The sequence below is a fragment of the Schistocerca gregaria genome, chromosome 1 (assembly GCF_023897955.1).
Source record: "Schistocerca gregaria isolate iqSchGreg1 chromosome 1, iqSchGreg1.2, whole genome shotgun sequence".
Lineage (NCBI taxonomy): Eukaryota > Metazoa > Arthropoda > Insecta > Orthoptera > Acrididae > Schistocerca > Schistocerca gregaria.
The window spans coordinates 774,137,760-774,150,943 of record NC_064920.1 but is presented as its reverse complement, the minus strand read 5'-3'; positions in this window follow the sequence as shown (position 1 = coordinate 774,150,943).

Here is a 13,184-nt window from a genome sequence, read left to right as displayed (position 1 = left end):
TGATAAGTATAAAATGCAAAGTAAATATTGAGAGGTTCCATGCCCTCTTTTGCATGTCGCCTCTCATTTTCATCAGTTTTATTAATGTTCTATGTCATTGCACGGTAGTAACAGACCGAATAAGGTTATTGTAATGAGAGTATTTGTACTGGGAGCTCAAAAAATACTTTTCACTCGATTCCTAAACATGTTGTTTTACTTCCCTGGGTGGCCTGTGCGAGGCGAGCATCAGAGGACGCGGCACAGTGCGTTGCCGGTTGGGGGCTGAACTTCCCTGAATTCTGTGGGGTTCGTACAATAGGCTTAAGCGCCTGGCGGAACGACTGACGTCCGTCGTGTTTCGCCTGTTGTATGCAGGGCGAAACGACCTGCGAGACGTCTGAGTGCCACCGCAGTTTATGTGTTTACGGTTCTGGCGCGTCCGGAGCGAAGATTCCTTGTACCGACTGCATTGTCCTCATGATTCTGAGAATACTCGTGGACTGTACCCTGCTGGGTGCGACTGTCTGGCGCCGGATGGCCGGTGGTCTAGGTTGTATTCGTAGCCGGTGAGTCGGCAAGTTCAGTGCTCTCAGCTGACAAGCAGTGGCATGATTGGTCAACTTAAACTGAGGCTAGTTGACATGACAATGCCCTGCTCGAAATTGTAGGGAACGGTCGCTATTGGCATGAATGATGTTCTGAGACAGTTTGGGGGAATTTTGGAATCAGAACTGAATGCTGATTCGCAGTTTTCGAGGCGAGGAGGGAGTAGAGCAAAGTTGGCTTCGCTCTTGCATTGCGCGGGCAGGGGATTCGGGATCTGATACTCATTGGAGTCCGACGGTCTTGTGACTTGGTCGCTCGTTTTCGGAAGAACTTAGAATTCTCGGACAGCCTTCACGGCCAGGGGCTGACACAGGGTTGCTACACGGCAGAAGTCGGCGCCTACATCATCAGGACGCTGCCTACCGACGACGTGCTGCTGATTTCAGTACTGGTACAGTACTTTGCGGCTCCGGCATTGTAGGACCTTATCAATTTTATACTGAATCCCTCAGCAGCAGCACGCGCGCTCGCTGTGCTACAAGTCCACCTTGCTTGCTTCTTCATGTGATCCCATTTGATCTCTCACTACTAAAATCGATACTGCTGTATAGTCGGGAGATTAATATTTCATTCATTAGGACCTCAAGTCATTATCGTCAATCTATTGCATCACAAAGAGTAGGAGCGCCTTGTTCTCGAGCCAACTCTTATTCTCATAATATTTCAGTATACCCTATCCTTTAATCTACTGTGTGTGTCGACAATCATGTGCTTTTATGTTCTGATATATAATATATCTCTTTGTAATATTTAATACGCATATTATTTCGTAGATATAGGCAGAATCCCATTTCCTGTTGTTTATTATGATAAAGGTCTCTTTTTTGAGTAGATTACGATTTTTATTAAATTATTGTGAGTGTACACTCCTTATTTTACCAACTAGCAGGGCCCACCATCATATCCTCCTGTTACCGTTGCGCACATAGTTAATTAGCTGGTAGACAAGGAGGGGGTCGAGTGCATGTCTCGTTCTCATGCAAAATTCGTCTGAATTAAAGAGGTACAAACTCATCTCCACCCCGGTACCTCGCAATGTTGCACAGACTCTTCAAAACGCTATGAAACAAAAAGTCCGAAGTTTTCGGGCCGAGTCTGACAATGCCTTTGAACGCTTAATTAACATTGCTTACTACATACCGTTGTACTCGCACGTACAGATATACTCAACTGAAACTATTATGCTCGTGAATTTTAAGCTGCGAAGTCGAACCCAACTTTTTGTGAGAGCTTTTTAATACAAAATTGTTGAGGCTTTCGTGGTCACTTGTTGACATATTGCCTGTTGGCTTCTGTCTTCGGTCGACGTTTGTCTGATGATTTTTCTGCCGTTTCTCTAGCACGAGTGGCTGGCATTTTCAAAGCTTCACTCTCCAATGCTGGTGGTAGATAATTATGTACCCGTTTAATGTGCTAGTTTTAAGTAAGCAATGCATGCTGATTGTCAGAGGAACTAGCTATGCAAGAAAACAAACTAACTGAGCTATATTTTGTTCGTAATAGTTTCAAGTCAGTTCCTCAGCTTCATTACAGGAGAAACTCGACAACCGGCCGCTGTGACCGAGCGGTTCTAGTCGCTTCAGTCTGGAACCGCGCTGCTTCTATGGTCACAGGTTCGAACCCTGCCTCAGGCATGAATGTGTGTGATGTCCTTTGGTTAGTTAGGTTTAAGTAGTTCTAAGTTATAGGGGACTGATGACCTCAGATGTTAAGTCCCATAGTGCTTAGAGGCATTTAAACCATTTTTTAGAAACCCGATATACCGCGTTTTCGGATATAACGCCGTATAGAGTATGTTCCCCAAAATAAAATATCATTTATTAGTGATTTTAGCACTCTCAGTATACCTTATAAACTTGAAAAAAAAATCATATTACAATTTGCACATAGCGTTTCTGCAGAATGATTTACTGCTGCAACCAAAATAGATGGGCGCAATTAAACCTAATCTTTGGTTTGTCTTATCAATATATTGCGACCGTCGCTGGACAGAAGCTTTGAATACACATCTCACGGTTAACACTGTGACACAGTCAACGACGTAAACACAGTTTAAACTGATGTGGGAACGGACAGAAAAAGGACTAAACTGGCAAAAGACAGTGACTTGTTAAATGCATTTATAGGTGGTTTTTAATAAGTAAAAGTGAATGTATGCTATTTTCCGGCCCAGTTATCAAAATCCAAGCTCAAAAATTTCACTTTGATTTACATGGCAATAAATATTTTACAGCTTCCCACGGACGGAAATGTCGCCATGAAATTCGCCAAACGGCCGTTGAAGGAGAAGCAAGGTCTTGCGACAGTAAATCTTGTTAAGAGTTTCCTAAAATTCTACACAAAGTAATGGCAGACGAAAATTTCAATTATCATCAAGTGCATAACTGTGATGAAATGGAACTTTATCATCGCTTGCTTCTATCCACAACTCTCGACACAAAAATCAGGAAATACGATGCGTTTGAAAATGAGTATAGACTGAATAGCCACATGTTTGCCACAAATCAATCAAGCAGCTATGAGCTAGAACCACTTTGTATAGGTTAAAGTAAAAGCCCGAGATATTTCAGGTATGAAAACACGTCATCATTACAGTTCACTTACAGGCATTCAAAGAATGCTTGGATGTCATGTGACATTTTCACCATTTGGTTTCAAGAACCAAGAAGAGAATGTGCCGAAAGTGAGAAAGCGCCCATGATCACTTAAGCTGACAGAAGAAACTCTAGCAATCCCTAATCACTATCCAGGTCATCCACGTGCAGATGTGTTGCAATAAGAAGATGAAAATATAAAAACTTTGTTTTTACCAAAAAACAAACTGCATTAATTCAACCTCTGGTTCATGGTATCATACGAGCATTTAAGGTTCATTATCGCCCTGAAGTGCTCACTTGAATGGTAAATACAGATGTGGAAATGAAAATGGTCTTGAAATCTACATCTAAATATACATGGATACTATGCAAATCACATTTGGTGCCTGGCAGAGAGTTCATCGAACCACCTTGACAATTCTCTACTATTCCAATCTCGTATAGCGCGCGGAAAGAATGAACACCTGTATCTTTCCGTACGAGCTCTGATTCCCCTTATTTTATCGTGGTGATCGTTTCGCCCTATGTAGGTCGGTGTCAACAAAATTTTTCGCATTCGGAGGAAAACGTTGGTGATTGGAATTTCGTGAGAAGATTCCGTCGCAACGAAAAACGCCTACTTTTAATGATGTCCTGCCCAAATCCTGTATCATTTCTCTCTCCTATATTTCGCGATACTACAAAAGGTGCTGCCTTTCTTTGAACTTTTTCGATGTACTCCGTCAGTCCTATCTGGTAAGGATCCCACAGGGCGCAACAGTATTCTAAAAGAGGACGGACAAGCGTAGTATAGGTAGTTTCGTTAGTAGGTAAATCTTAAGAATGTGGCGTATTCAGTAGGCCTGAGATGGTAATGCACCAATTCGATCACTATTAGAAATTGCTGGAACAAGTATTCCAGTGCAATATCAATCCTGAAGACTTGAACCGTTAGGTAGTCGTCTTAAACGAAGCACCAATTTCGGAGACCGTATGTAGTGAGGACATTACTGATGCCGTTCGAAATCAGAGTAGTGTAGCAGTCGAGGATCACAATGATGAAGCTGAAGAAGGAAGTGTAGATGATGTTCCCAGTACACATGAAACGTTGAAAAATATAAATAAAGTGATTACGTGGATGGACCGACAAAGTGAACCAAACGAAATTTAGCTGTTGCACCTGCTAAGCATAAAACAATACGCACTAAAAAGGTGAAGCTTTACAATGCCAGCCACTCGCGCTATCGAAACGTCAGTAAAATAATCAAATGAACGTCGGTCGAAGAACCCGAGACGGAAGCCTATAAGCAGTTTGTCAACAAATGGCCACGAAAGCCTTAACAATTTTGTATGTACTAAAAAAACCTGAAGGGAATGACCCACCAAAGAAAGCTAACTGACTCCTTTAAAGCAGTAGACTCATAACGTACTGTAGCTTGCAGGCAGGGTTCGAAATTGTGGCTAATTGCAGCGTTTTCATTAGTGACATTTTCGATTACAGCCATGGTGTTCTCAAACCATCATAGATAAAATAGTTTCTGTATTGTTTACGCTTTACCTTTTGGTTGTGTGGTTGATTTGGGGGAATGGACCAAACAGTGAGGTCATCTGTCCCATCAGATTAGGAAAGGAAGTCAGTAGTGCCCTGTCAAATGAAACATCCCGGCAATTTCCTGAAACGATTTAGGGAAATCAAATAAACCCTGAATCAGGAAGGCCGGACGCGGGTTTGAACAGTCGTCCTCCCGAATGCGAGTCCAATGTGCTAACCACTGAGCCACGTCGCTCGGTCCACGTCTTTCTGTCATCTAGTGAGCTCCTGAAGCGATTTACTTCACTTCTCTGACGTTTTCACGGAGCACGTTACTTCTTTCACTATCGCCGTTTAATCTTACGAGGCGATGTTGGCTGGTACAGAGAATATTCAGCCGCCTCATTCAAAAGCATTTCTTTCTTCGCGCACTTCGTTCGAGGAGTAACAGTGTTGTGCCCTAAGTTTCTCACTTGAATGTGGCGCCTGAGAACATTATTGAAGACCTTTTACGAAACTTTTTATAAAAGATCTCATGAAAGCACCTCGATATAGCGCCAAGGATTGTATAACAGGTCTTTTACGAAATAACACGGAATAAGTGACTTGGATAAAAGTATCATGTTATTTTTGGCGCTAACTATAAGAGAGAAAAAAGAGGGTGAAACCCAGTGCCTGCAAATGATTTACTCTTGCTGAATGATACCAAGGGGATCGCCATGGTAAACGTAGTCTCACGAGGGGTGGATTACTACTAATTGTGTTAACGAATTTACACTGCGTAAGATAATAGAAAAAGACGTTTGGGATTTATTTCAGGACATCGACGCAAAGTCTGGTGATCAGAAGCTCTCCTCTCCTTGCTATTCAAAGTTAGTGTTTCCATCCCCAAAATTCAAACCGGTTACCACTCTAATGTGCACATTAGCTACGTCAGCTGTTGAGGAAGTTTACTTTACTCTCATTCATATGATTCACTTTTGCTATAGACGCTGTCTTGTAGGACAGGTGTCTGGGCATTCCTCAAAGTCCCTTTCCACGAGCGACTTCATCTCAATTGACAACCCGTGGTAAAGAAGTTCACGGCGGCGCTCCTGGTGTATTATTCCTGTACGGAGAGTTCCTTGGCCCGAGTGGTCGTTTTCATTAACACGTCGAAGTCGAAAACTGCTACTGTTCTGAGTACCGTCTTTTGTGAAGGTGAGGTTGTGAGGTCCTTATAGAAGTTGGAGTATAGTAAGACCATTAAGGAACTAGCACTGTCTATTTTAATATACAAAGCCATGTTCGCAGTGAATGTTGTTACGGGTGTCTATGACAACCCCCCCCCCCCCCTCCCCTCCCAATGCTTGAAGCTGAAAGAAGGGTGGTGCCGTGTACTCCTGTTTCCCAATGGCCCTCTCAAAATGCTAGTAGGGCTGTTTTCCAGTATGGTGTCAACCGAGATTATTTGGACGCACGTTTCTGTTTTCATTAAGGTTATGGCATCAGAACTGAGCTGAGAATTTTTGTAGACTCGAACTCGGGACCTTTGCCTTTCGCGAGCAAGTGCTCTACCCTTTCAAATGAGTTTTCAGGGCGTCGTAAGTAGCTTATAACACAACGCACAAGAACTCTGAAATTGTACTTTCGTGGACTGAACAGATGGTAGGTGTTCGTCACATTTCAAATACCGCTTCACTAATAGTTTCACTCGAGCCATACTGTATTTGAGTATCAGACTTTTTAATAGAAGATGTACTCGAATTTGCTTCTGTTGCTCTACCATGGTAGAGCACTTGCCCGCGAAAGGCAAAGGTCCCGAGTTCGAGTCTCGGTCCGGCATACAGTTTTAATTTGACAGGAAGTTTAATATTAGAGTTAATTTAGACCGAATATTAGAGTTGTGCCTTGTGTAAGTGCACTGTAAGACATTGTAATGTAGCTGATTGAGTATTCATGTACTTTTATTAAAAGCTAGTCAAGGCAAAATTACATAATACCTAGAGAAACGTTGTTACTTGCTTTCACAAATTCACTGGGCAGGTATTTAACTAACGCGGAAACCAGATTATAATGGTGCTGTTTCGAAATTCAGCCACAAGGTGACAGTCGAATGACACTTAACTATGGTGGGGGAGAGGACAGTGGCGTCACAAGGTTAGAGCGAATTTAATTATTAGTGAAATGGCGAAATGTGGCGTCATTCTATTGACGGTACAGGAATCTTGCTGTTTCCGCATGCAACTTCGTGACGCAACTTGATTGGGGCCGAGGGGCGTCACTTTAGTTGCAGATGGAACCCGGCTTAGCCCGTTGGAGCAACGTTTTCCTGCACTGTCACTTTGTGTCCAGGATACGCGATGAAGGAGGAAGTGGCTTCAGTTAGGCTCCCGATCTCGTGTCGCCAGTCCTAACAGACGGGAGCTGCTTTCAGAGCCGGTGCCTGCGACCTCCAGATCGGGCGGCGCTAGTGGCGGTGGCGCCATTACGGGGATGAGGCAGCGCGGACAATGGCGGCTGCGGCGGCCGTGGCCCCTGGGCCCGCCGGCCGGCCGACCTCATCAGCCGGTAGTGCACCGCCGCTGCAAGCACGGGGCCGACACCGCCCGGGCGCCCGCTACTTGGCGCCGGGACCCCTGGGGAGGCAGGCTCTCTGTGCACCTGCTGGAATTTCCGGCGCGTGCTCTTTCGCACGTCCCAGTCCACACGATCCTTAACAATGGCAGTGTGGGACATGCTAGCTTTTTCTGCGGGCTCTTCCAAAATTTGCGCCGTGAAACCTCGTGGCCTGATTCATGGGAGCACTTACTACGATATTGCCCATGCTATCTTTTGACATTTCTGTGTAAAGAACTTCTCTATTACTTCCCAGATTTAGTTAAAATAGCGCAGACATTCTATCCTTAGACAATGACGCCACGCATTCGATGCACAGAAACAAAATTTTTTCCTTCCCTTCTGTCTTAGTTTATTCTGTAATTTACTTAGAAACACCTCAGTATACGCACCAATGTGCTATATATGTAAAATCTAGTGGCACTTGTTCGTCACGTGTGAAACAATTTTATTTATTATATTGTCTGTAAAAAAACATATTTCTTATTAAAATTTTGTATTTGTGGGGATCAACAGCCTCCAGATGCTCAATAAACGTAAACATGGTCCGTAGTAGGCTGTGATCGTGCGTTCAGCTAATTTCGACTAAGGGTCGTTGTCAAGCACATTTGTAACATCTGTATTTCATATCATTTTCAAATCACTCTTAATTACAAGTAAAAAGTAGCCACATTCCATTTTTCTAGGAAAGGATCCACACTACAGTGACACCTTTTAAGATCTCATTCTGAACTTTGCTCTATTTACAACAGTATGGTGAAATGATGTAATAAGGTTAAAAAATGGCTCTGAGCACTATGGGACTTAACAGCTGTGGTCATCAGTCCCCTAGAACTTAGAACTACTTAAAACTAACTAACCTAAGCACATCACACACATCCATGCCCATGGCAGGATTCGAACCTGCGACCATAGCAGTCACGCGGTTCCAGACTGAAGCGCCTACAACCGCACGACCACACTGGCTGGCTGTAATAAGGTTACTTTTTACTTATAATTAAGAGTGATTTGAAAATGACATGAAATACTGATGTTACAAATGTGCTTGACAGTGACGCTTAGTCGAAATTAGCTAATCGCACGATTACATAAACATTGCATTACAGCCTACTAGAGACCATGTTCACGTTTATTATATATTTTTATTATTTCTCAATGAAAAAAATTCAGTTGTTTCATTAAACCCATACAAACTCTACAAATTTAATTACGTATGTAGCTAAGTATTTATGTTCCACATCTCCTCCTAAACCACTGGACCGATTTCAAGAAAACTTGGTAAACGTATCATTCATGGTGTGAAAAGAATTTCTGTGCGTTTATAATCATCTACACTATGTGATCAAAAGTATCCGGACAGCTGGCTGAAAACGACTTACAAGTTGGTAGCGCTCTCCATCGGTAATGCTGGAATTCAATACTGTATTGGCCCACCTTTAGTCTTGATGGCAGCTTCCACTCTAGCAGGCATACGTTCAATCAGGTGCTGGAAAGTTTCTTGGGGAATGGTAGCCCGTTCTTAACGGAGTGCTGCACTGAGGAGAGGTATCGATGTCGGTCGGTGAGGCCTGGCACGAAGTAGGCGTTCCAAAACATCCCAAACGTGTTCTATAGGATTCAGGTCAGTCCATTACAGGGGTGTTATTGTCGTGTAACCACTCCGCCACAGGCAGTGCATTATGAGCAGGTGCTCGATCGTGTTGAAAGATGCAATCGCCATCCCCGAATTGCTCCTCAACAGTGGGAAGCAAGAAGGTGCTTAAAACATCCAAGCAGGCCTGTGCTGTGATAGTGCCACGCAAAACAACAAGGGGTGAAAGCCCCCTCCACGAAAAACACGACCACACCATAACACCATCGCCTCCGAATTTTACTGTTGGCACTACATACGCTGGCAGATGACGTTCACCGAGCATTCGCCATACCGACACCCTGCCATCGAATCGCCACATTGTGTACCGTTATTCGCCTCTCCACACCACGTTTTTCCAGTCGTCCAATGTTTTCGCTCCTTACACCAACCGAGGCGACATTTCGCATGATGTGTGGCTTATGAGCAGCCGCTCGACCATGAAATCCAATTTTTCTCACCTCCCGCCTAACTGTCACAGTACCTGCAGTGTATTCTGATGCAGTTTGGAATTCCTGTGTGATGGTCTGGATAGATGTCTTCCTATTACACATTATGACCCTCTTCAACTGTCGGCTGTCTCTGTCAGTCAACAGACGAGGTCGGCCTCCGTTTTTGTGCTGTGTGTGTCCCTTCAAGTTTCCACTTCACTATCACACCGGAAAGAGTGGACATAGGAATGTTTAGTAGTGTGGAAATCTCGCTTACAGACGTGTGACACAAGTGACACCCAATCATCTGACCACGTTCAAAGTCCGTGAGTTCCTCGGAGTGCCCCATTCTGCTCTCTCGCGATGTCTAATGACTGCTGAGGTCGCTGATATGGAGTACCTGGCAGTAGGTGTCTCCACAATGCACCTAATATGAAAAACGTATGTTTCTGGGGGTGTCCGGATACTTTTTATCACATAGTGTAACAATCAAAGGGATGACAGTGCGGTGAAAGAGAAATGTAGCCCACGATGCGTGAATATCCAGACTTTATTCACTCACTGTTTGACAATGAGAGCTCTCCCTTGTGACTTGCAACAAACTGTAGTCGTAGTTTGAAAGCTATATGAAACTTTTTCACGCTGACAACACCCACAAAATGGTAAAAGAAGTTTTAGTTTATTACGTTACTGCTGTTGATGCATGTAAAAGTGCCGTATCAGCTATGACGTTTAAATGTATTACTTCTTTGCTACTAACTCTATTCGCCACACTTTATCCATATATGCCACTGAATTTACCTAGTAATATATATCATTGTACGACACATAGTTGAGTGTATATGACGTCAAAAGACTTGGATGCGTGAAAAACCTTTCAATTTATTTCTTCGTTACTTCAAAGTCTATTATCAGCTATATTCGCTGACAGTATTCAAATATATAACAGAATGTACTTGTAATAGAACGTATTCGAATTAAATCAGTTGATGCTGAGGGAATTCAATTAGAAAATCAGGAACTAAAATTAATAGATGAGTTGCGCTATTTAGACCGCAAAATGACTGATAATGGCTGTAGTAGAGAAGATATAAAATACTTACTGACAGTAACAACAAAAGAATTTCTGAAAAAAATGAATCTGTTAACAAGCCTCTATGAAGGCCTTCTACAGAAGTGAAACGTGGACGATAAGCAGTTCAGACAAGAAGAGAATCGCTTCTGAAACACTGTGCTATAGAAGAACGCTGAAGATTAGATGGGGACATCCGATCAAATGAAGTACTGAATCAAACTGGGGAAAAAGAAATTTGCCACAACGTGACAAAGGACTGGTCGATAGCACACATCATACGGCATCAAGGAATCGTCATTTTGGTTAATGTAGGGAAGTATGTGTGTGTAATGGCGACGGGGGAGGAGAGGGAGGGGGAAGGGGTGGAGGGGAGGGGGCGACGAAGGCTCGAACACAGTAAGCAGGTTGCAGTAGCTGTACAGAGTTGAAGACGTTTTCACCGGATGGTCTAGCGTGGAGAGCTGGTTAAACCCAGCAAGTTCTTCCTTTCGCAGACGTGTGGAGCTTGAATTTTGAAAAATGCTTATATTACCAAAAGTACAACCAGTTTTTATTCTCCTGTTATGTCTTTCGTTCAGGTGTGGGTAGGAGCAATATTGCACATATGCAGACAAAACTGATTCATTTATTGGTTATGTATTTAGTAGCAGAAGTACAAGCTGAATTGAGGAGTATCCCTCCAAAGGTTATAAAAGCACTATATACTTTTTATGTTCACGTGTTTTTGCGTGCAACAACAAACAGTCGTCACCAGAAGAGAGTAATGTGTGCCAGATTGACAGTGCTACACAGAGCAACACACGATATCTCGTCAGGAGCTCAGTAGCGTATTCTAGTCGCAGATTCTTTTAAGTTACCTTCATAAATAATTGTTGTCCTACTGCAAGGCAGTCCAGTGTTGAACTTCAGTGTCAACGATGGAAAGAGAGTTGAAACTTTGCTTAGCATTTCTGCAAAGCATCACGGTAAAGGGTTAAATAGTAGTTTATATTCTTACTGTGCCACGACTCATTCGTTGCCTTATTAGGATGGCGACAATGTGATACACTTAAGCTGCGCAACACTATTTCCTCCTTGCCTGACGTGGCATGTTTCCATATTTGGATACGAAATTACGAACTTCCTCATAAGACAGCAATCGGTTTCATGTTCAAAACAGATAAAGCGTAAGTTCTAAATGTTACCAAAAACTGGTTCAAATGGCTCTGAGCACTATGGGACTTAACATCTGAGGTCATCAGTCCCACAGAACTTAGAACTACTTAAACCTAACTAACCTAAGGACATCACACAGATCCATGACAGAGGCCGGGTTCGAACCTGCGACCGTAGTGGGCGTGCGGTTCCAGACTGAAGCGCCTAGAACCGCTCGGCCATTCCGGCCGGCTCTAAATGTTACAGTTTATTCGAAACTACTAATCAGATTTTGAAGAGTAAAACGCTGCTAAAATTGTCACTTTTACAACTACATTACTAGCAGCAGAAATTACTGCAGTTTCGATTCAAAAGGCGAAGTTGGTGCCTGTATCTCTGTAACTAAAGTAATAATAAATAGCGACTACACATAATGTAGCGAGGGCTTTTTCACAATTCATTTCTGTGGAAACATAATTATGATATTTGGAATGGTCCAGGAAGTATCTGACATGAACAGCTTCGGGGACGTACATTAATAATATGAGGGGTTTTCCTTAGAGTTTGCCCCCCCCCCCCCTCCTCCCCTTGGAGAGATATGGCGAGGCCTATGCCCCTTCCTCTGACGTGAGGTTTACCTCGTAGTCGGGTAAACAACGTAAAAATAATTTTTTATCTGTTCCAAACATTGATTAAAACTCTCTAATAAAACCATGTTTTATTTAGGAAGTGTATTACATAGCGTTTTTATCGCATGATTAAAACACTTTCTTTTAAAGATGCCAACCTGAGTAGTATCCGCACGGACAGACAAAAAGGCTCCACGTAAATAGTATTAATGGGTTTTACGGGTGCCTAAAAAACCGAAAGAACTGTCCTTTTATTGGTATATGATATACATGAAATGTCCTTGAACCTTAACTTACTTTGCAGATGAATGACAACATTGTTTGTAATGCCCTTTGAACCGTTTGATTACATAGCTTTTCAATCTCTTGATTGCCGACCGGAGTGGCCGAGCGGTTCTAGGAGCTACAGTCTGAAACCGCGCAACCGCTACGGTCGCAGGTTCGAATCCTGTCTCGGGCATGGATGTGTGTGAAGTCCTTCGGTTAGTTAGGTTTAAGTATTTCTAATTTCTATGGGGCTGATGACCTCTGCAGTTAAGTCCGATAGTGCTCAGAGCCATTTGAAAAATTTGAATCTCTTGATTTATATGATCACTAAGAGAATTCTTGTCGGTGAACTTGAACTTAATTAGCTTCCTTCAACAGAATTAATTTTCTTCCTCGCTCTAGTTTTGGGACTTGTCCTCATATCACTGAACATATACATTGCAAGAGTTTTGATACAAATTCGTGTTGAACGCAGTAACGTCTGCTTTATATGTGTTGCATAATATCACGATTGACTCAGTGACTGACACGCTGTGATATCGACCAAGGCACCAGAGAGCTCCCCTAATGACATCTGACATTTATGCAGACACTTGTTTCAAATCGGGGAATCTCAAATCGGGCAATCCCGAGCATGCATTCAGTTCATTTCAGAGGGGCCAGAAAGATGGGTGGGTACTTCAGTATTGTCTATGATTTGGATTAATTATACAAAACAAAATGCT